Consider the following 22689-nt stretch of genomic DNA (forward strand, 5'->3'; position numbering starts at 1 on the left):
CTGCCAGCCCTTTTCCTACACAGCCACTCCATTCTAGCCTAGACGGTCCTCTTCGTGACTCCTGAACATTTCCAAAAATTCCTACCACCCCTCACAAAGGGACAATGACTTGTCATGCTCTCGCTCCCATTTGAAGATTCACACTCACCTGTGCTTCAAGACCCACTCAAATCTTATCTGCTCCTCAAAGTCTTCTATAATTACGTTTTCCTCCATGCCCCTCAAAGTAGCCCCCACGTGGCTCCTTCCTGCTTGGAACCCGGGAAGTGTTTGCTTTCGCCTTCATTCAATTGCCCTGGGGTTGCCTTGCCGGTTAATTTTCATTTGTTTCTTTAGCAAGCATGAGCCGACGTCTGTAACTACGGCTCAAGAAATGACACAACCCTTTATCTGTTCTGAGCCCCCACCTGCTTGGCTGGTGGGCAAACTAATCCCATTCCTTGTGTGGGCCCCCAGGGTGGGACCATATAAGCCTCCTATGACTCCCAGGCCGGTAGTGTGTATGAGTGCGTGGGGATGGGAAGGGTGAGGGAGGGGCAGGAGCAGATGCTAACTCCACTTTGTCTTCAAGTCTGAAAACACAGCCTGGTACACACACATTATCTCGCAAATTACACGGTCAGTCTGGCAACACCTGCTTCAGCTGGAGTGCAGATGAATGAGTTAACACTAATCAGCCCCTGGGATCTAAGAAGCAACATCTTTGATGAAGGCTTTTCTAACTTTTTGAGAAAGAGGTCAAAGCCTTAGAAAAGGGCCTGTAGACGCCACCTGATTCTCCTTCCTCCCTTTTTTCTTGGCTGCATCTCCCATCCTGAGATGGAGCAGGGATCCCTCTTAGGGGTCTGTGCCCCCCTCACCACCACCACAAGCATGGAAATGAAAAATCTTAAGTTCCTTCAAGGAAAACTGCAGGCACTGAGCTGGCCCTGAGAAGTAAATGAGCAATTTGATCAGCAAGAAGATAATAGTAGCCTAAAACAATAGCCAAGGAAGCTAGAGTCACGGCATGTTTGGTTCCCTAGAGAAACTAAAGATTAATTCTTGATGTATGTCCCTGAGTTGTTTTTCAAAAACCTGGACCCCCACCAAATGTATCTGCTGGCACACAGACCTTGGATAAGGGGGAACCGGGGACTGAACTCCGACTGCTGCTCTTCGTTCTTTCTTTCTTCCTGATGGGCCTGGAATAAGTCACACCTGTGAACCAGAGCTAACATTCTTTTCTGCTAACCCCAGATTTTTAAACAAAGCTTCTCTTCCTTAACCAATTGCAAATCAGAGAATCTGTGAACCCACCTAAGACCTGTAAAGCCCCCGCTTCAAGGTATCTCACCTTTTTAGGTCAAACCAATATACAACCTCCATGTCTTGATTTAAATTTGCCTGTATTAACTTGTTTTCCTGAAAATTTCCCCTGCCTTTAAAAACTCTTGCTTGAAAACCTTTGCAAGGGGTCAGGTCTTAAGCATGAGCTGCCCAATCAACGTTACCTGGTGCCCTGCAACTAAATGCCCTCCTTTCTCCCCCTGCAAACCTCACTGTGGATGTTTGACCTTACTGCAGCAGGTGAGCAGACACCAGTTCAGTTCAGGAACATCACCTCCCCTTCACTCCCTCTGCCTCAGCCACACTGCACCCCTGCCTGGCTGTTCCTCAAACACGCCAGGCACTACGCATGCTCCCTCCTTGCCATTCTCACCTCTGCTAGCTACACAGCTCGCTCTCCCTCACTTCGGGTCCTTGCCCTAACATCACTTTTCATTGAGGTCTACCTTGACCATCCTATTATAGTTGGAGTACCCTTCCTAGTGACCTCTGTCCATTTCCTGCTCTATTCTTCTTCTTCACACTTATGGTCATGTAAAACACATATTTTTTTACTACCTTTTCCTTATTTACTATCTATTGTACCACCCTCTCCCCCTGGAATTTAAGCTCCAGAGAGCAGAAATTTTAAAATCTATTGTGTTCACTATTGTATCTCTAGTGCCTGAGACATAATAGGCAGTCAATATTTGTTGAGTGAATAATTTTTTTCTTGAATATTTTCACTAAACATTATGCCACCATCTGTAACTCCATCTAGTTTTTTTCTGATGTCCACAGATGCACCTCTCCAATAGGCTGTGTGTTCTAGTAAATGAATAATGGATGCCCAAAGGAACTGAGGCAAAAAAAGTGTGCCTTACTCTTTAACTCATAAGATGTAATACTTGCCGATTAAATAAAAAGGGGAAATTTGAAAACATACATGCCCACGTCCTCTAACCTTAGGATAAAAGAAGCAATCTTGGGGAAAAAAAAACAAAAAACACAGTGCTGACCTTTGTAGGGGTTGAAGGTGCTCAGGGCAGTGGCTGTTTCTCCAGCAGACGTGAGGACTACACGCTGAACCATCTCCTCCTTTCCCTCTACCCGTTTGCCCTTCGCCCAGTACATACAACACAAGCTTCATTCAGAGCTGTTGAGTGCAGCCTCTAGCCACGGAGCAGGTGAAGTTAACTGGCCCCCTTGGGGATTGAACCTAGGCTCGGGCCTCATTAGCACCAGCTGCAACCAACTAGTCACACGCAGGCTCCACACAAACAGAGAGATCACGGGATGCTGGGCAGGTGCATGAATAAACCAACACACCTGTAAATAATGAAATATTTACACGAGGCAGGGTTAGCAAGACTTTGTGAGGAGGGCATTGAGTGACAGGGGAAGAGCATCAGTTTTCTTTCCTCCGGACGGGGAAAGGCAATGCCCCTCTAAGTGTGTGTTTAAGGGAGGCTTTAGGTCTCCTCAGTTCATTTGTAACTCGGGGTGTTGCTACTATTGCTATTGTTCTTTTGATTATTCAAGAACATTTCTCTTCTGTTTTAAAGAAAACTAATTGCAAACATCTTTGAGGCAAGGAGGCTTCATTTTCCACCAGTCAAGCCCTTTGTCAATTAAGTAATAAGGCCCATTACACTGCTTCTTAAAAGCAATTAACCAACCAACCAACCCTTCCTCAACCTCAGCTTTCAGGAAACTTGCAGCTTCCGGAGGTGGCTGTAACATCAGGGGTCATTTAGCAAACGAAGGGGAGAGTCTTTGGATTGATTCATAGAGAAAGGCCATGATTTTCACCACCCACTCCTTTGCCTAAAATGCTCGCCAGAGGGAGGAACTCTGAGTGTGACTCGTGTAGCTAGTTTTTCTAACCCTGTCCTCCATACAGAGCCTGAGGCAAGGATTAGAGTGTGGCTGCTTTATTTGAGAGGTGTAACCTTGGAGACATGAGGAAGGAAAAAAGATGAGGATCAAGGTGATGCAATGGTGCTGCTCTATATGCTGCTTCTTGGTGAGTGGCTAGAGACACAGGCTGCTCTGAGTGTGTCTGCTCAGCTCGTGGGACTTCTGCAAAAGGTTGGCCAGGATGAATCACACCTCAGGGTGGAGGGAGGACATACTCTCCACCTCCAGTTACCTGGGTTCAGGATCACACTCCAGGGAGGTAACACCCTGCATTTCTGGGTATCATCTGGTTCCTTAGGAGCTGCTCAGAAGGCCAGGTCCCACGCCCATGGCTGTGGCATTTTATCCAAATCCTGGAGTGGAAAGGTGACCTGGAATGGGGATGCTCAGCAGTGGGGATGGGGTTGTCAGAAGTATTCAAACCAGAGTGACTCCATCTCGAACAGGAGTTGGGTAAAATGAGGATGAGACCTGCTGGGCTGCATTCCCAGGAGGTTAGGCAATCTTAGGCACAGGATGAGATGGGAGGTCGGCAGGACTAGTGTCACAGGATTCAAGTCAAAAAGCCCCTGCTAACGAAACAGGATGCAGTAAAGAAGCCAGCCAAAACCCATCAAACCCAAGACAGTGACGGAAGTGACCTCTGGTCATCCTCACTGCTCATTATATGTTCATTGTTATATTCGTGTGCTAAAAGACACTCCCATCAGCGCCATAACAGTTTACAAATGCCATGGCAACACTGGGAAGTTACTCTGTATGGTCTACAAAGTAGAGGAACTCTCAGTTCCAGGAATTACCCACCTCTTTCCTGGAAAATTCGTGAATAACCCACCCCTTGTTCAGCATATTATCAAGAAATAACCATAAGTGTAGTCAGTGAAGCAGCCCATGCCGCTGCTCTGCCTATGGAATAGCCATTCTTTTGTTTCTTTACTTCTCTAATAAACTTGCTTTCACTTTACTCGATGAACTCACCCCAAATTCCTTCCTATGCAAGATCCAAGAACCCTCTCTTGGGGTCTGAATTGAGACCGCTTTCTGGTAACAGGGTCACACGGACTCAGGGCCCCAACTGGATTCCAGGCGGTTCCAGAGTTTGGCAAAGACAGTGACGCTGTTGGTGGGCTGAGGGGTATGAGGCAGCACCTCTGGAAATAAGGTGGTTTTGAAGGAAACTAAGGAGGCTGTCAACATTTGTGTAATACAGTGGGGATCTCCAAGAGTTCTTCCTACTTCCAGCTCAGAAATAACAACATTTCTCACAGAACATCTTTTGAAATCCACCGGTCATGCGTTTTGGCTAGTTTGTCTGCTTACATCGAAATCGGGCCAGAGATTCACCCAAGTAGTTCTGCTGAATGGCCACTTTCTCCTCTGAGGCCCCATGCTGTCCTGCTCTTTGTAAATGCCATGTTCCCAGGTTCCCCTTGCTTGGGCCCAGGTGGCACCTTTTCCCTGCTCAGCCTCTTTCCTCCGCAGAGGACTGACGTTCTTTGAGGCTACAACCAGGGCCTTGGGCAACAAGATTGTGACCTTAAGTGACACAGAAGCCTCAACCAAGATGGCTCCACCTTTCAAGGTGGCAGTTGCAATGAAGTTGGTGCCAATGGGAAACACATCCGAGATGGAATGACTCAGGGAAGGACACGACTTGGCAGTGGTCCATCCAGGTGGACAATCTGTCTTTTCTTGTCACAGTTTTTATTCCTTGTGGCTTGAGTGCCATGCTTGCTACTTGCAGAGACTGGCATGAGAAGTCAGGTCCAGAGCATGGCACAGCATCTCTGTGAGGGGCTGGTGAGATGCTTCAGTGACATTTCAAGGCACCAATGTCCACAGCTTTCACAAAACATTAGATATAAGTCAGAGGAGATGGTTTGGGGTCCATTTAGCAATTTCTTTCAAAAAAAAGTGGTGGAAAATGAGTATTTTTTTCAGAAAGAATATGCATTTTCCCACCATTTTCTCATAGACCATTCATTGCTTTGCACCTGAGAGCCTCTAAGATTTTGTGTGTGTGTGTGTGTGTGTGTCTGTCTGTCTGTGTGTGTGTTGGGAGTTGTAAGGACAAAGAATAAGACAGGAACAAAACAAGAAACAAATTCTTTGCCCCTTCCCACCCTCCACAGCAGCAGAAAGCAAATCAATGCAGGAGGCTATTTCAGAGGCAGCAGATGAATAGAAATATCCCTGCTATTGCCCTATGCTCAGAAGAGAGAGGAACCCTTCCTGTTCTTTAACTGTTCTGCCTACAAGATCCATTGCCATGCTTTTTTTCAAGAGGAATTCAAAATTAATTTGATTTTGCTGCATCTTGTCCCATTTTTATAGAAGTGTTAACTGTTCATTCAAAAATAAAAATAAAGGATCATACAAGATGCATGCAGCTGCCTTTTATACTCAGGGATGAAAAACTGGTTATGAAGGAGGTTAATGTTGTTATTCCAGAGAGATAACCCTGGTTGCTATGGCGAGGAATCTTCTGTCAATCATCCCGATGAAGTTGGCTTCTCTTACCAGAACAGCCTCTATTAGAGCTGCAGTTTGAATATATTTGCCACTGAGCCTTGACTCAAATGTTTAACTTAGTGGACAGGTCTGTGTTTTATCAATTGGAACACCGTAGACGGAGACTTGTAGAAAATGCAGCTGAGGAAAGCTGCGTGCTTTCAGAATGAGCCAATTTAACCACCCAGGTTAGGTATGCGTTAATCTCCGAAAAAGAATGAAAGGATTTTGGCCAGAATTGAGCTAACCATGACTAGCAAAGGAAAAGCCCAAAAGAAGACGTAAAAACGTGTGCTGTGACTTGGTTTGTAACATGGGAATTCCTTTGGATGGATTTAAGTAAATTGATTGATTTTTTTTTAATCCAATGGTTTTGATCTGTGACGCTCACAGCTTAATGATCTGCCGTTCCTGCTGAAATTTATTCAGGCAATAATCCACAAGAAATTGGTTGTTTTCAGCCGTTTATGACTTGTTATTTAACATTTAACAGAATGGCTATTTATTTTGGAAACAACCAATTCTGAGAGGTTTATTGCTATTGTAAACCATAATCAACTGCTTGTATCATGACTAGTTTTGCAAGAGATAAAACGGGCAGCTGCAAGGGGAAAATTGTTGAGTAGCTTTAAACATTTGCATTCGCGATTGTACAAGGGAGTTCCTTTACCTTGAAGTTCGCTGGCATTTATGGCAACTATGCACTTGCCTTCAGTATGAAATTTTCAGCATTCTGCTTAAAATTGGGTCCTAATATGATATGAAGGTTTCTGTAATTTTTTTTCCCCCAGTTACTTAGATGGAAAAAGAAGATAAGATTTGGATGGGCAAGGACAATGCAACAGATTACATTTTGTTTATCCCAATATCATAGCAGGAATTAAGTGTCACTACTTTTGCAGAAATCCAAGTGTTTGAGTAATGTATTCTACCAAACCCTCAGAGAGCTTCTCTAGCCAGGGTTTCTGCTGCAGCTCTGGCTGCATGGCTGCAGGATTCGCTGCCAAGGCCTGAGTCCGAGAACGTGATTACGTCTCTGAGCTGTTCAGCCTGGGGATGGTGGGGGCACGTGCAGTGGGAACGATGCCTTATGTGCAAAGGACACGATGTGCAAAAAGGCCACACAGATTCTCTCTTGGGCAGGTTTGGTGGGAGATGTTTGGGATTTCTGGCGGAAATCACAGAGTCCTAGAGCTGATAGGGGCGTGGACGGGCACGAGAGGGGCTCATGGTCCGTAGGGGATAAGTGTTCTGTGCCCTGGGGCACTGAAATAACTCCTTGACAGGGAGCCAATCATTGCATCTTTACGAGTATCAGTTCCCATTTTTAAAAATGGAGATCATAATAATGGCACCTCTCCTACTATGAAAAGGTTATACTGGGCTATAGTGTGGCTAAAGTATCAAAGAAGAGTGGGCTAAAGTATCAAAGAGTAGATTATGAAAGGGTGAAGATAAAATGCAATGCTTTCACCATAAACTTTCTTATTCTTCGTTATTCTGTGTGTCTACCAGTAGACTAAGTCAGTTGAACAGCCACAAAGATTGTGTTTCAAGACGTTTGGTTTTTGAGAGTTTGTGTTGCAAGCATCGCAAAATGACTTCCTCAACCAGAAGTTTTTCCAGGCAGGACCCCATACACAGTATTTTCTCTGTAGGAAAAGGGGCTGTAAGAAGAGAGATGCATTTTTATCTCAGGCCAAGGGGAAGCGGATCCACTTCTCAGGCACTGTGGTGAGGACTTGGGATGGTTGGGGTCGGGGTGGGGCATACTCCTCCTTATTACTTCCTGTGCTCAGACCACAGCCCTCAGAGGGGCTTCGAAGATTTAAGGGACATGAAGAGCCAGCCAAAGAGCCACAGACGAGGGAGAGGAGAGGGACAGAAATAGATGCACACAGAAAGATGACGACAGAGAAATACATACAGAGAGGGAGATAGACAGAGCCAGTGAGAGACAGAAATAGCCAGTTACCAAGAGAGACAGAAAGATTACAAAGATAGACACAGGAAGAGAGAGAGGGAAAGAGAGAAAGAGATGAGGGAGACATCATAATCATAGCAAATACTTATATCACACTTATTATGCGAGAGGAAGTAGAAGAGATGATGAGATTCGGAGAAAAAGAGTCACAGGAGAGATGGAGGAAGAAAGTGTGAAAACAGCAAGATAAAGGGCAGAAGATGGGGGAGAGGAGGAAAAGGAGGACCAGATGAGAAGGGCAGCTCTCCTGAGTCTCTGTGTGTGTGTTTGGGAGAGAGAGACAGAGGGAGAGGGAGGAGAGTGAAGGCAGCTCTTCCTGTCCTCCCAGGGAGCTGACAGAGGCCCTCATTAGTAGCTGCAGGACTTGAACAGAAGGGAGGAGAAAAGGCAACCGAAAGAAAACTGGAGAGTGTCCCTGTTTGGTGTGGATTTGCTGCAAAGGGCAAACTCATTTGCAAGGATGACAGATCTCAAATTAAAAAAAAAAAAAAAAAAAAAAAACCCCTCCAAACCCCCATGGCTTAAACCAGGGAGCATGAAAAAGTATGAGAAGGTTGGCAGCGCCCTCGTGCTGGGAGCACACAGTGGGGACTTGGCCCAGTTGCCCTCTGGGCAGAGGGCTGGGCTGTCAGGATACAGAAATCACGCCCAGGCCCAGAGCTTTCCATCCACACTCCAGGGGGGAGGGAAGCAACAGCCACAAAATGACAGGGACGCCCAGAGTCCCGCTCCGCTCTATTGTTATCACACGGATTTCTAGTGCAAAAATAACAATAATTGCTCCCTTGTACTTAGCATTTATTATATGCCAAAGGCAGCGCTGAATTTTTTCATGCATTATCTCATTTAGTCCTTACATAGCCAAATGAGGTAACAGCTCCCATTTCACAGAGGAGGACCATGTCTGTCAGAGCATATTCTTAACTACTCTGATACGGGTAACAACAATGTTGAAGGAATTTTAAAAGAAAAATATGCCCATATCTCCACATTTCTTTACACATGTAACCAATTTCTTTACATTTTTATAATAAACTCATATTCCATATTTTCATTTTTTTACATACATGTCATCACTCTCATCATCATTATTACTGTGTCGCCCCCCCTTGCCTTGGACTGAAAGGAAGACACTCTGCATGGAAATGATTGTCGTACATCACGTCCCTTGGGATCTGTGTTACATCCATGTGTACCCAGTGACCGTTTGCTGAGTACTTTGATGTGTCAAGCACTGTGCCGGGTCCTGGAGTAAGTACAAAGCCCCTGCTCAGCCCAGTGTGAGAGACAGAGAATGCAAAATCTCATTTGCATGACTCATTTATTTGTAGAAAGCACTTATTTGCATAACACACTCATTTGCATACCTGAGATGACCTCTGCACCAGCCCAGGAGGCAGAGCCTGGTCCAGGTTCCAGGATGATGAGAATGATGGTGAGAACTTGACCCAAGGTTGTCTTTACTTTTGTTTCCCCCTGAAGCAGCCAACAACAAGCAGCAAAAGGGACACAGACAAAGATGAAGCAGGGAAAACAGGGTTCCCGGAGCCTTGGCCCAGTGCTCTGTGGTCCTGGCAGCTGATGCGGATTTCAGACCACCAGGATGCAGGAGGGTGGAACTGCTGCCTCATTGCTCGGGAACTCCCAGCCTCATCAGCCACCAGAAGCATTAGGTGTGACTCAAAAAGGCAGAAATCCTGCCACTCAGCCTGGAATGTCAAGGTTCTAGGCCACCACTGTGCAATGGAACCTTGTGCAATGCTGGACATGTTCTCCATGTGTCCTGTACATAATGGTAGTCTGTAGGTGCATGTGACTGCCAAGCATCTATAAGTGGCTGATGTGCCTGCGGAAACAGATTTTTAATTGTATTTAATTTAAACTAATTTAATTTAATATTGTTATTGTTTAATTATATTTTAATTTTTGTGGGTGCATAGTAGGTGTATGTCTTTATGGGGTACATGAGATGTTTTCATACAGGCCTGCAATGTAAAATAAGCACATCATGGAGAATGGGGTATCCATCCCCTCAAGCATTTATCCTTTGAGTTACAAACATTCCAGTTACACTCCTAGAGTTATTTTTAAATGTACAATTAAGTTATTATTGACTATAGTCACCCTGTTGTGCTATCAAATAGTAGGTCTTATTCATTCTTTCTACTTTTTTATACCCACCTCCCCGCCTCCAGCCCCTGACTACCCTTCCCAGCCTCTGGTAACCATCCTTTTAGTCTCTATGTCTATGTCCATGAGTTCAATTGTTTCGATTTTTAGATCCTACAAATAAGTGAGAACACGAGATGTTTGTCTTTCTGTGCCTATCTGATTTCACTTAACATAATGTCCTCCAGTTCCATCCATGTTGTTGCAAATGACAGGATCTCATTCTTTTTTATGGCTGATTAGTACTCCATTAAGTATTAATATATGTACCATATTTTTTCTTTTTCTTTTTTTTTTTTTGTTTCTGGTGACAAAATCTTGCTCTATTCCCCAGGCTGGAGTGCAGTGGCGTGATCTCAGCTCACTGCAATCTCTACCTCCTGCGCTCCAGCGATTCTCATGCCTCAGCCTCCTGACTGGCTGGGATTACAGGCACCCGCCACCACGCCCAGCTAATTTTTGTGTTTTTAGTAGAGATGGAGTTTCACCATGTTGGCCAGGCTGGTCTTGAACTCCTTACCTCAGGAGATCCACCTGTCTTGGCCTCCCAAAGTGCTGGGATTACAGGCGTGAGCCACCATGCCTGGTCTAGGTACCATATTTTCCTTATCCATTCATCTGTTGATGGATGCTTAGGTTGCTCCCAAATCTTAGCCATTGTAAACACTGTTGCAACAAACATAGGAGTGCAGATATCTCTTCTACACACTGATTTCCTTTCTTGTGGGTATATACCCAGCAGTGGGATTGCTGGATCCTATGGTAGCCCAAGTTGTATTGTTTTGAGGAACCTCCAAACTGTTCTCCATAGTACTAAATGCTAACTAATTAAAAATCATATGTAAACAGTAACATGTGACTACTGGCTACCATATTGGACAGTATAAATCTAGACTGTGGATTCCGGGCTAGCCAGCTCTGGGACAGTCTTTCTGCCCCTGAGTCTGTGCTGCAGGCAGGGCCCGCAAGTTTCTATCCATCTATCTATCACAGGAACTCTTTGAGAAGACCCGGCTTGTGTCCTTATGCATATATGCATCCTTGGTTTCCACAGCAGTTTGACTTCCCTATGCCTTGCATGTAGGTGGGTGGGGGGCAGAGAAAAACAGCTGCTTGCATCAAGCAGGTTTTTTTCTTGCAACCAAGCCAACTCAGGCTGATTTAAGCAGGATATACACTCATTACAAGGACATCGAGAGGATCACATATTCAGCAGGAGGGCAGAAGAACTAAGTTCAGGCTCCTACGGACTGGACAGTGGCTTGGGTCAAGTGAGGAGGTCACAGTCTCCATTGCTGATACTGCTAGCTCCAGTCACTGGATGCCCCCATTTACTGTGCTGCTGCACGTGCTGCCCTAAAAAGATTATCCTTCTGCAGCCACTGCCAGCACCCTTGTCATGGTTATAACTCGGGGGCGATGTGTCTGTTTGGTGGTGACTGAGCCATCTGGCCACCTGCTAGCTGCAAAGGAGGCTAGAAAAGCAAGTAGCTGCCACTTTCAGCCTCTATAATGGGAGGCAAGATCTGCCTTAGCTCAGGGAATTCCACAAAGCCAAGGAGCGGGCTCAGATGCTCAGCGATGGTGCGAATGAATATTCATTCATGACTACTGCATAAACTCATTCAAATCTCCATTGAGGCAAGCGAGAACTGTATCCTGAATCCTCTAGATTCCGGAAAGCCTATTGTGAATGTAGGCAGGCTAACAGGAAACTAGAGCCAAGGCCCATTGTATTGGCCACCCTGTGGAACTGCCCTTCCCGAAGGGCATGGTGATGTGGTGCCATAGGTGGACAGAAAGGATGTTATATGACACAGCCCCGTGAAACATACGTCTATCCTAAGAACAATGTCCACGACATGTTGAGGACATTGTTCATGACCCTGCACAGGGTCCTTTTTATGAGAAACGATGAGCGAAGTTGCTCTTAGGCCTCAGAACTGGAAAAGCCGTGCCTTGGCTGACCAGACGTGAACAGCGTGAATCAAGGAACTGATAGGCACCGGCTTCGGGTTGGCTGCTGGAAAGCTGAGGGCTGAAGCCATGGCCCACCAAGAAGACCCCAGAGTAAATATTTTACATACATTTTTCGTATTTCCTGTTGCCCTGATCTTGCCACCAACTTTCAAGTGAGTGATGTATTTTAAAGTTCAGTTATAAGTTTGTAATCCACCTCAGCTCCTTTTTGGGGCAAGTCAAAAAACAAAAAACAAAAAAACAAAAAAAAAACATCATAATATCAGCCCGTAAGTATGCCAACAGGTCATTTCAACATGCCAGAGATGCAAATGGGCCAGTGGGCTCTCTGCCTGGAGAGGTGGGGACTCTGAGGCTGTGGAAAACTGCGAGGGCCCCCTTTGGAGGCTGAAGAGGTGAATGTTCATTCATGAAGAGGACAAGGCAAGGGAGACCCTTCCGAGCATCAGGAGCAAAACCAATATTGACGTTTGGTTTTCAGCCCTGTTTTCCTAACACTCCCTGCTGCAGTCTGGAGGTGGGGTTTTACCACCCAGGTTCCTGGATGGTTTTCTCTGACTCACATTTGTGCCTTCCACATTTTTCCAATTGTAGGGGGGCTGGAGCAGAGTGGGAGAGGACTCTGGTGCTAAATTAAGAGGCTATTTTCTGGCCCCACTTCGATCCCATCTGCCCCATTTGGCTTCCATCCCCACGACAGGTGGGCCTGGCACAGCAGCTCAGGCCTTTCAGTTAATTGTGGGCGGCTCTGAAAAGGCCTGTTCACTCACTTAGGAAAGGAACACCCAAATAAATCCACCCCCTTTGGTGGATTTAGCAGCCAAAGTAGCTTTCTAGAGAGCAAATGGTGCCAGACCAATTTAATTTCCTTGTCTGATAGAATGAAAGAGCACACAGATAAGGAAACAAGCAATAGATGCAATCTCCCGGGCTGCACAACAGCTGCAATGCTGCCCGACGGATATCCTCATCAGGCGAGCAAAATGGCAGGGTCAAAGTGGGGTGAGATACAGAGGAGTCAAGCAGCACTTGATGGGCCAAATGCCTGAGGCCCTGGAGCCCTGGGTGGAACCTAGGCTCTGGGGCCAAGGATTGAGGTGCAGTGTTTCAAAGATCCTCCTGAGACTGAAGGGTTCCTTTAGTTTACAATTTGGTGACCTTCCTGATGAGCTTCAAGCAAGGTGCAGAGGATCTCTCATGGGAGGGGGTGGTGTGGCTGCAGGGCCCCTTGGTGGTGGGAAGCTTTACTGGGCTATAGAGCCACGGCTGTCCTGAGAAGGAGCTCCTCTTCCCCGGGCCTGGCACCTTTTGTGTGAAACAGCATTTTATGTTTTAAAGAGCCTGGTCTCGGGTGTCTTGGGCGTCAAGCAGATACTGAGATTGGGGTGCCATCTTTGATTCTTCTTATTAGCTGGGTGTGCTCAGACGCGTCACTTACCCTTTCCAGACTTCAGTTTCTTTGTCTGTGCAATGGGAATAATTCTGTGTACCTTGTTGTACACCGAGCGTTAGAGGTTGAAATGAGTGTAAAATGCACAGTGCCTGGCACTCAGTAGGCAGCAATAAATGTCTTTCCTTTTCCCTCCTACACTCATGCTTCCCAGTGCACCCCAAATGGTTCATGCCCAATGAAACACCACTGGTTACATTAGCCCAGATATAACATTGTCATAAGGGGTCTATGTAATAAAATGAAAATCCCTCAGGGGCCCGGAGTCCCAGGACAGGAGCTGTGTAATGAGACATAAACAAATAAAAAGTAAAGCACACAGGAGCATAATTACAAATGAATATAGCCAGTTGGACTTTGTATTAGAGCACTCCAGAGAAACAGAATCAATGGGAGGTGCGGATAGAAGGGGAAATCCATTTTAAGAGATTTGCTCAGGAGGTTATAGAGGCTGGCAAGTTGAAAATCTGCCAGGTGGGTCACCAGGCTGGAAACCCAGGGAAGAAGTCACGCGGCAGCTGAAGTCGGAAGGCTGTCTGCTAGCAGTATGCATTCTCGCTTGAAGGAGGTCAGTATTTGTTCTATGAAACTCTTTGACTGACTGGATAAGGCCCACCCACATTATGGCAGGCAATCTGCTTTACTTGAAGTCCTCCCATTAGAATGTGAATCTCATCCAAAAACATACCACAGAAACATCCAGAATAATGTTTGACCAAACACCTGGGCACTACAGCACCCAGCCAATTTGACAAATTAACTATCTGCTCAGGGGAACCTCCTTTTAGTCCCCACCTCTTGCCCCACTGGGTTAGGGGATACCCTTCTCTGCTCCCAGGGCCTATAGTCTTCTTAGAGCCAAGGCTCATGGCCTACCCAGCTGCGTATCCTAGTGACTAGCAAAGGGCCAGGCACATAGTAAGTGCTTAAGTAATGCTTATTGAATGTACAAGAACTAAGAGAGTGCAGGTGCTTCATGATTTCACAGATAGCCCTTCTGTCATCTTCTTGAACTAGGAGGATGCAGGAGTCCTTAGCCTGTCCCCCAACATCTGGACTTAGCTCCACCCAGGTATATAAATGGCAGTGTGGAGACTACCCGCCAGCTTTCCCACTTACTGGCTGTGTGATTCAAGACAGCACACTTCACCACTGGGGCAAAGAGCAGCCACTCAACGCACAACAGCTCTCATTCCGTAAAACCAGGATTAGCGAGAGAAATGCCTGCCGGGAAAGTTGACCAGACAGTGGGTATTCTGACATACCCCCAGGAAAGTCTAGAGAATCTTTGGCCCAGGCTTAGGACAAAGCAAGACATGACAATGTTGGGGAGGACAATCAGGGCACTGTTATTTGAGTCTCTATAAAGCGTTGGACACATTTGATTCCATCACTAAATCATCACAACAACTTTCCAGGCAGGGAGGGCTTTTAAAAGTGTTTTGTGCCATGAGTCTATGGACCTCTCGTCAAATAATGTTTTCAACTGCATATAAAAAAATTATAAAGGAAACCAATTAATTTAAAATGCAGTTTTTATAAAATGAAAAAAACATGTGTGATATCATGGTGTAAGTGCCTCATTACTAATGCATTAAATATCTAGCAGCAAGTCTAAAAGCAACTGTAATTTTGAACTGGATGAATACAAATGATATTTGAAGTTATCTGTAACAACTGTAATGTAATATAGAAGTATGTGTGGTTTGTTCTGGTGACAAAGTCACAGGCTGCTAACAAATGTTGCTGACATTCATCATCAAAGAAAATGCTAAATTTTAGAAATTTGTGAAAAACAAAAGTGATTTTTTTTTTCCAATCCAAACCCGAAGACCCCCCTCTATTTCATTCACAATTTCCTTGGATGTCCATTATTAAGGTAAATCTTTCTATCCCCAATTTACAAATGAGGAAACAGGGGTTCAGAGAAGTTAAGCAACCTTTCAAAGATCACACAGTAAGTGAAAGAGCCAGGGCTCAAACTCAGAAGTGCTGTTTGCCGCCTAAAGTTTGCTCTGTTTTCACTATACACAGCCGTGCTTCTCAATCATGCTCACTTGTGAATTTGTTAAAATGCATATTCCTAGGCTCCACCACTCGAGGTTCTGACTCAGCAGGCCCGCGGCAGGGCCTGAAATTCTGCACTTCTGACCAGCTCTCTGATGATGCTGTGCTGCTGACCCTGGGACCACACCGAACTTCCCAGTCATGATTCGGGACAACTCTATTCAAAGCAATGAGTCACCCAGTCCTTGACTTCTGAGCGGGTGAAAGAGACGTTCACTTTGGACAGTTGCACTGACAGTCAGAGAGCCTTCGCAGTCAGATGTGCTGGTGCAGGCTTGTTCTTACCACCCCGTTGGACTGTCTGCTTCCCCCTTTCCTTACCGTCGCTCTTTAAGCTGCCGGCTTTGATCATAATCCTTCTCCAGGCTGCCCTTTTGTTCTGTTTCACTTGGATAAAAGTGCTGTGGCAGAAGAAAAGCCCTCAGAGTGATTTGCCCTCAGTTAGGCCCTGGGGATGGCCTTGCCTGCAGCCCTTGGAGTGAGCTGAGAGGTCCCTTCCACGCTGTCCCAGGCCCTGACCCCTGCTGCCTCCCTGAGCTGTGTTCCCGCAGAGCCCTTGCAGACAGGTGAGGCTCTGTACCAGGGCCTCACTCAGCCTGCATCTAGTCCAGGGATGCTCAACGTTGGCTGGATATGGAGAAATACTGTTGCCTGGCTCCCACCCCAGAAAGTCTGATGGTCTGGGGTGCTGCCTGGGCATTAGAACTTGTAAAAGCTACACAGGGGATTGTAAGAAACAGGCAAAGCAGAGGATCACTGGTTTAGTGAAAGGAATTGAATTGTGCACACATTTATGGAGTGCCAGCCATGTGTCAGGTACTATGTTCAGTGTGTGATACGCACCACTTTATTTCATTCTCACAGCAATCCTGTGAAGTAGGTGATATACTTCTATTTTACAGTAAATTGTCGAAAGCTGCACAATAAGTAAGTATATGACCTGGAATTTAAATCCACATTAGCCTTTCTCCAAAGTCTGAGTTCATGAAATCTGCTATTTCCCTGTGAAGAGGACATAAAAACGGCAACATTCTCTCTTACACCTAGGCCCGGGGTCTTCCTTTTAAATCAGTCTTTATTCTTTTTGCTGTGATCAAGTGTTTAGAAAACGTCACGGATCTGGAAATCCATCAGGCTGCACCTCAAGGAGGCTTGAAGATCTGCAAGGTCTTTTCCAGCTCCAGCTTTGGCTTCTGAAGTCTATTTGTCACAAAAGTGCCTCCTGTTCATTTCACTGGATGCCTCCTCTGGCGTCCTAAATGCAACATGACAAGTGACAAATGTTCTGAAAGGAAGGGAGGTCCTTGCACTACAATCATGTTGGAATGAATGACTACCCCGAGCAGACTAAATAAATTACCCAGCATTCACTTTAAGCCAGGAGAGAAGTTTTCCGGAACTTAGGCTGAGTCTTAAGCTCCCTAAGAGTCTTAAGGCAGCAGGATAAGGGGGAAAGAGGAGACTATGGGGGTAGAAGACATGGGAGCAGATCCAATCCTACCCCTTCCTGACCATGTGGTTCTATGAAAAGTACTTATGCTCTTGAACCCCTTCTTTGTGAAATAAATCTTGGTATTTAATGCATTAATAATAAGCCATATACATTACTATATCACAAATGTTTTTCAGTTTTATAAAAAGTACTGTTTTAAAGTAATTGGTTTCCTGTGAAAATTTTTTTTTGTTATGCATTTGAAAACAGACTCATAGCTAACTGGGTGTTGTAAGGATGAAAGAAATAATATAAAGAATGTTTGACACAAATATCAGGCACTCAGTAATGAACAGCTGTTAATATTATCATACCTTGCTTTGCCACAAACCTGGCCAAAGGACTGTTTATTTTTTTCCTCTAAATGCTCTTGGATAAAGTTTTCAGCTGTTAAACATGTATTCTTATTTAGCCACAAGTATTGATAGTCAGTTATTTACTTTAATAAAAATATTCAAACTGCATTCCAGTGTTGTCGTAAAATACTTTGGTTCAATTTCCAATCTAGAGATGAGCATATTTGTCTACAGGCATTTCCTATAAGATCAATTCCTAAGGCTTTATGTGAATATATACTAGAAGAGACCCCAGAAAAAAAGAATATAGTTGAGGTTAAGATGTTGGAAATACTGGTAGTTACCCATTCTTTTAAAAATTCACTTGGAATATTTGTACAGTACTTGAAATAAAATAAAAGCAGTGGAGACAAAAAGATAGGCACTGAAAATGAACAGTTTTTGGAAAGCTATCATGTTCAGGCACTAAGCAGGCATGTCTGTATCTATGAAATCATTAAACTCTGAGGTATGTATTATCATACCCATTTTATGGGTCAGGAAATCAAAAGAGAGGTTACAAAACTTCCACAAGATGACTGTGCTAACAGAGTGGGTCGGGGATTCAAACTTAGGTCAGTGTGACTTGGAAACGTGTGCACCTTCTACAGGTCCTATGGCCACCAGTGAGCACCTAATGCAAGTGGCTCAGCAAAGGCTGTCCTGCCTAGAGTCACATAGCTCTAGATTCATAGTCACTGAATTCATAGTCACATAGTCATTCATAGTCACATAGATTCTAGGAGACTCAAAGTTACAGGAACTCAGATATATTGTGTCTTTGAGGGAAAAAAAATTGCCTCCATCAGATTTATTTTTTAAAAGAAATTTACAAAGTCCTCAAGTAAATCTTTACTGGATAATTTAGGTTAGACCACATATTATCAGCAAATGCCTTGATGGTAACGAGAGATGTGTTGCCACACCCCCTCCCCTCCCTTCTCAAAGCACTTTGGATTGGTAGATACAGTTTTCCAAGAGGCATCAGCATAAATATGAAAAGAAACACTAGGCACAATCCTCCTTTGAAAGTGGATCAAATTGGCAACACATGTAGGTGTGTCTGCTTAATGGAGTCGAGGGAGAACAAGACCAAAGATGACTTCATGTCAAGTGAAAGACATCTTCATATAGAGCTGAACATATGCACATCCCATTAGAGCAATGCAAGTCACTTGCAGATGTTACCTGGCAGCTTTGCACCTGGCTCTGTGAAAAATACTAATTGGCTTCAAGTTATAGTCAGACACCTGATTGGCTGGGATGTTAAAAAAAATTAAATCCATCAGTGTGGGAGGCTTGCAGCATGGAGCCTATACAAGGTATTCTATGCACAGAGTCTGTGCTTGGCATTGGTGAACTCCTATACCGAGCTCCAGATAGAAAACTTAAAATGAAGCAGTATTACCCAACGTGGATTTAAACAAACAGAAGATTTTCCAGCTACCTGCAAAATGGAGTAAAGATTCACGCCTGGAACTGGAAATAAAAAATACCAAGTCAAATTTGGTGCTCTTAGGCCGAGGATGAGCCACTTCCTCCATGTACCAAAGAAAATGGTTCAACACTCTAGTGACTACTCTGTGCAAATGCAAAATGCTTCTTGGATGAAAAAAATCAATGTTACTGTGCCTTGCAAAAATATTAATAATGCCTTGAACAAACACTTCTCTTTGAGGAGTCCAGAACATGCTGTGCATTTCTTCTTGTTACTCCCTATGCCCTGTCTCTCTCTGTAGGCAGGTAAGTGGGTGATATTTCAGAAGGGGAAAACAAGGTGAGGTAACTTGGGGGAAGCTGCCTCAGTTCTGTCACGGACCCAGAGCTCCTTGACTGCCCAGCAGGAACCACGCCCCAGCGCCCTGATGTTGTGGGTGTCTAGCAGATGGATGCAAGTGTAACTGCTGCAAAAGCGAAAAAAGGCCAAAAGTAGGAAAGGACGGAGGAGGGAGAAAGAAAAGCTTTCACTGCCATTGTGGATTTGTAACTCCCAGACAGCAAAGACCAAAAGTTCTTAGGCTAAGCAGCCTCAAGAACAAGAAATGGTTGCTGATGGGGGTTGGAAGGGAGACAGAAAACCTAGAGGAGAGCAGAGTCAACTGCCATGCATTTCATCACGTGATCCAGAAAGTCGGAACCCTTGTCAGTAACCCGAACACCAAAAATCTCTGAGCCTCTTTTGGTTGATCAATGTGGCCCCTAAAACCAATTTACACTACGGCAATTCCCACTGCTGCTAGCGCACGAGGCACTGAGCAATTACTGCCTGGCCTATTGCTGACCCCACTAACTAGGTGTTCATGGCTCCAGATATTCCTGGTCAGTTTACGTGGGTGACACATTTGTTAGCCAGATTGTTATTCTTTCTCCAGGAGTAACTGCTGGCCAGGCTTTGAGGGAGAACACTGTACTCCCTTGATATTATTAAATACAAGAGACCCTCATACCTTCTGACACCCAGAGACTTTACTCAGAGCCCTAAGGGAAGAAGCCGCATGGAGCTGAGGGCATTACTGAGCCACACACCAGATCTGAGGGACTTCCCTTTTGGCATTCTTGCTCTATTAAAAATTCAGTCCTTGTAATCCCAGTTACTCGGGAGGCTGAGGCAGGAGAATTGCTTGAACCCAGGAAGTGGTGGTTGCAGTGAGCCAAGATCGTGCCATTGCACTGCAGCCTGAGCAACAAGAGCGAAACTCCATCTTACAAAAAAAAAAAAATCAGTCCAAAAAAGAGATGGTGACACATTACAATCTTCTACTTGTCTCTGCATTTCTACATAGAGCGTATGTAGGGAATAGCTGCTTCACAAATATTTTGAGTAAAAAATGTAAACTAATAATTTCATCAGTTGTATCTGTTTTCAGGTTTCCCACACACCATACATATTCTTGCATGGTTTCAGATCATGGTAATATGTATTCAATTATGTCTATACAGAAAATTGTTGTTCCATACATAAATCCCATCAACAGAGTCAAATAGAACACGCTCGCTGTGGGATTCTGTGTATTGTTCTTAATTCACCAGACTGCTGTGAAAAACACATTCATCTCCTGACAAAACAAATCCAAGCTCCTTTATGTTATGTAAGCCCAACACTACCAGTTCTCCTCCTTCTACAGATTTGAAAACAGATCACTTGATGGTGCCCATGACATCATAAGACCTCTAGGCCAGTTAAGCAACTGCAACACATACTCAGCCCACAGAATGTCTAACTGGCCTCAGTAGATATTAAGATGTGACCACTCCATGGGGCAGGATGTGTTTGTACGTGTGTGTGCCTGCCTGCATACACACACACACAAGAGCCAGGGACAGACAATGGAAGAGCCAGAGACGGGAAACAGAGGGCACATCTGTCTGTACTCTCCTCCTGCTGGAAGTTGAAAACAGTGGCCTTACTCTTCACGCTAAGTATAGGTTCCCAGGCATTTGTGCAGTCATATTCAATAATATATTCTGGGGCCGACGGTTCAGATGTGTCAGCATTTCTATTACCATTGCCTATGTTTAGAGTTCTTCATGCAGTCAGAAGTGCTAAGGCCAAAAATTGTTACGAAGATAACAGAGGCAAGATATAAGTAAATAAACCAAGGAACTAGGTACTTTTCTTTGGTATTTGCATTACAAGATAAACATAAAAATCAATTTAAAGGTATTGTTAGGCTGATTTCTGTTTTTTCCCTTCTTTATTTTGGTATGAGAGGTAAAAATCCAAGTTTCAATAATGGCTTCTGAGAAAATTCACATGTCTGTGATTTGGGTTTCTAATAATTGCTTTTAAAAGTGAACCAATCAATACTGTGTCCTGAGGGACAACTGGGCTGAGCATCTCATGAGGAAGTAAAGGGAAGTGTAGAAAAAATGAAAGATTAACATTGACTTTTAATAAATAAAAGAGTACACAATGTAGATGAAGTTACATAACGCATGAGGTGTTCTTCAAGAGTTATACAACAGAAAAAATGAGTGTAAATTCAATTTTGGCAGGTTAGGTTTTATTTTAACTGCACTGGGAAAACCACGTAGATAAAACTATCTTATTGCTTATCCTTTACAATTTTAAAGCAAAACAAACACAACAGCATTTTATTTAATTGTAGTGTATCCGTATTTTCACATATTGGCTTTAAAAAAATATCTGCTTACAAGAAAGAAAGGAAAGCCCAAACAAGAATGTAGTATGTAAGCGAGTACAAAATGGGATACAGTATAAGGCAAACTGATTACCTAAGTCCCAGGAAGTCAAGAAACAGAGTGTAACTCAGATCCAAGCAGGGTTAACCAGGGAAGGCTCCATTTCTGTGTGTACCTGCTGCTTTCTTCGGCACTGCACTATACAACATTCTGGGGCAGCCTGAGAGATGCAGACTATACAAATATAGTCTCACATCTCACCACCAAAGCACAAACATTCCAGAGGCATGGAAGCCAAAGTGTAAACACTTCTGCAGTCAACCCTTAACTATTCACATTTACAGAAGGAAAGGGCAAAGATACCGCTAATCCAATAGATAAATGGAAAGATCACTGAGTTAGCTTTGGAATACACTCTTTTGAATACAGGTGTATCCGTGTTCAAGGAACTCACAAGTCTGTTAAGAATATTAGTCATAAGGAGTCATAAGGAGTTAGAAACTTTCTCCAGGAGTTAGAAACCTTTTCAACATTTATTACAGCTACCAGAAATAGGGAATTAACTGGACAATCTCAAAGATGCATTTGGCTGGTAACTAAAGTTCCATTGATTCCACCAGACAACTGTAAAACTATATAGATAGAATTTTGGAATTTGGCAAATAAGTATGGCATGAACAAATAACCCTGTTCAAAATTGAAAATAAACAGCAGAAAACAATTTTTTAAAATTCTACAAAAGTACTGAAATTCCCTTTCAATTGCTGCAAGTTACCTCATTTCAGTTGCCTTGTTTTCATTGCCTCTCTGCTCCTTTCAATAAATTCGGTCTTCTTGTTTTCATCTTTAATACATTGAGCTATCTCTTCATTTCTCATGCAAGGTCTTGCTGCTTCACTTTCATGAGCTGTCTTCGCAACCTTGCTCTGGATGTTCTCCTTGAAAGCTCTTGTCCATGAACATTTCAGATAAAATCTCATCAAAGCTTCCTCCATCATCACTCTGAGTCAGAGAAACTCACTCTGCTAAAGTTTACAACAGAACTTTTGCTATGTGCACTTGGATGGACGTCATAAGCTTCCAGGGAAGAATTAAAGAGATTAGGTACTCCTTGCTCATGATGCACAATGACACTGGATCCTTTATAACTCCAGGCCACGTGCATCAAAGAATGAGCCAAAAGTCATACAAGTCCCTTCATTCTGATTCCCACATTTTTAGAACAAGTGCAATATAATATAAAGAGTATGTGTTTCAGAGTCTGAATTTGGATCTTAGTCCCATCACTTACTGGCTATGTAATCTTGGAAAAGATCCTAAACTCCTCTGA

At 44.1% G+C, this 22689-nt stretch overlaps 1 long non-coding RNA gene across 1 annotated transcript in view; it reads right to left on the minus strand.

Annotated features, from left to right (window-relative positions):
* LOC105535511 overlaps positions 1-22254 on the minus strand; it is a 53008-nt gene extending 30754 nt beyond the window's left edge. Inside the window, exon 1 of the long non-coding RNA XR_001005444.1 lies at positions 22135-22254. This is a non-coding gene — a long non-coding RNA (uncharacterized LOC105535511). The remainder of the gene's footprint in view (positions 1-22134) is intronic.
* Positions 22255-22689: the final 435 nt, after the last annotated feature.

This window comes from Mandrillus leucophaeus, unplaced genomic scaffold (assembly GCF_000951045.1).
Source record: "Mandrillus leucophaeus isolate KB7577 unplaced genomic scaffold, Mleu.le_1.0 Scaffold147, whole genome shotgun sequence".
In the NCBI taxonomy this organism is placed as follows: Eukaryota; Metazoa; Chordata; class Mammalia; order Primates; family Cercopithecidae; genus Mandrillus; species Mandrillus leucophaeus.